We start from the raw sequence: 1,933 nt of genomic DNA, 5'->3' as shown, positions 1-1,933 counted from the left end.
ATCATCATAGCTGAGAGACATTGTAGCTTGGAGTCTAAGAACATATATCAGGGGCTAGGATATCTGAATTCAAAGCCTAGCTGCATCGTTTACTATCTGTGCCTCCCTTTCCTTATCTTTATTTATTTTTTAACATCTTTTTTGGAGTATAATTGCTTTACAATGGTGTGTTAGTTTCTGCTTTATAATAAAGTGAATCAGCTATACATAAACATATATCCCCATATCTCCTCCCCAAGATATGGAACGCTTCGCGAATTTGCATGTCATCCTTGCTCAGGGGCCGTGCTAATCTTCTCTGTATCGTTCCAATTTTAGTATATGTGCTGCCGAAGCGAGCATGGGCATAATACCTTCTTTTACTCCATCTACTTTTGTGACCACCAGTCCTATGCAGGACTTGACTAATTGCACAGATGCCACCAGACAGAGTTTCTACCTTGTGTCTTTACTACATTCTTCTAACTTCCTACCAAGGGCTTCTGTGCTGCCTTGGCATTGACATCGTCTTGGGGAACCTGCTCAGCTCTTGCGTATATGCAACCTGGGTGCTGGGGGAGATCATGCCCTAGGGACACTCTTGCCCAATAGAGGATGCCAGCCAATTGATAAATGCTCTCTGCTTTTATCTGACTGTCCCGGGCAGGCAGTTCTAAGCCATATTTCATGAGTCCTCAGAATGTCCTGGGAGATCAAGCACCAACTTGATAAAGCAGTCTTTATTGAATTTCCCTCTTTCCCTGTTTTACTTCCGTCACCCTTCATTCCTACTCCCTAGGAGAATCGCTTCCCAAATAAAGTGTTGCACTGCCACCTTTGTCTCAGGATCTCCTCTCAGGGGAACAGGCTAGGCATAGCTGAATCATCTGGTGAGCTCATTTTGATGGGGCAGTGTTACCATTGGAGATGGGATGACAGAAGTAATATCCATCATGGTGGGTCTAATTTCATTAAGTAAAATATTGAAATTAAAAGGCTGTTATCAGGTCATAGGTGATCTGACTTTCAATTTTCTCCAACAAACTCCCATTACACATTTAGTTTCCTTCATTTTGGGGTTTCATCATTAGCAGTTGGTCCAGTGATTGATTGATTGAGTAGAATGATGTATAATTATGCTGAAGTTTAGAGGTGTGGTGTATATTTTGAAGGTATTGGGGTCCGAAGAATGAGTGGATACAGCTGTGGATCTGGAACTTCTCCCTGTAGGATGCCTGATGAGAGGAATGACAAACTCAAGGTTTAATAGCCAAAAAAGAAGTAGAGTGCATCTCATTATGGCAAAGTGTGAATTTATTAATCTCTCTCAGTATAGGCTCATTGGTTAAACCAAAGGAAGGATTCCTTCTTTTTTCATGAATCTAATATTATTCAACTGTGTGCTCAGTGGAAAAGAAAGGAGAGAATGAGGGAAAGAGAGAGAGAAAGAAAGAGAGGGAAGGGAGAGAGAGGGGGAGAGAGAATTGATTCTGGAGAGTCAGGCTTCACCTGGGTCTGCTTACTATGAAAATTCAGAAAGGAGGAGGGAAAAGCAGAGTTTTCATGGAGTCTCTTTTAGGTACAATGTGCCCCTAACCATCTCCATTTCCTCTCTGTGGAAGAGTTAATAAGGGGTGGGTCAAGGAGCAGAAGTGGGTGGGGAGAGAGATGGGAAGTGAGAGGACCAAAAACTCATCCTCCACTCCAGGCATAGATGATGATGTGAGATGAAGAGGAGGAGATGTATCCTTGGCTCCAAATATTAGCTGCATTTCCCCATGTGTTGGGGGAGTTTCACTCTGATCCCAAAATGCTTGATCTCCTGCTCCAGCTCAGAGTACCTGGTGTGTTTAGCAATTTCCTGAGCCTGGAAAATGTATCTAAGGCAGGTAATCAAACATTCAATAAGGGATTCTCAGCTGAAGGCAGAGAAGCCTGTGGTTCATTTATATGA

General features: G+C 42.7%; 1 non-coding gene across 1 annotated transcript; it reads right to left on the bottom strand.

Moving 5' to 3' along the window:
- Nucleotides 1–235: 235 nt before the first annotated feature.
- Nucleotides 236–342, bottom strand: LOC118895094. The gene has a single exon (XR_005019867.1). It is a non-coding gene; the product is annotated as a U6 spliceosomal RNA (small nuclear RNA).
- Between the last annotated feature and the right edge of the window lie 1,591 nt (nucleotides 343–1,933).

This window comes from Balaenoptera musculus, chromosome 4, assembly GCF_009873245.2.
Source record: "Balaenoptera musculus isolate JJ_BM4_2016_0621 chromosome 4, mBalMus1.pri.v3, whole genome shotgun sequence".
NCBI lineage: Eukaryota > Metazoa > Chordata > Mammalia > Artiodactyla > Balaenopteridae > Balaenoptera > Balaenoptera musculus.
Note: the sequence above shows the minus strand (reverse complement) of the source record. Positions and strands in the feature narration are given on the sequence as shown.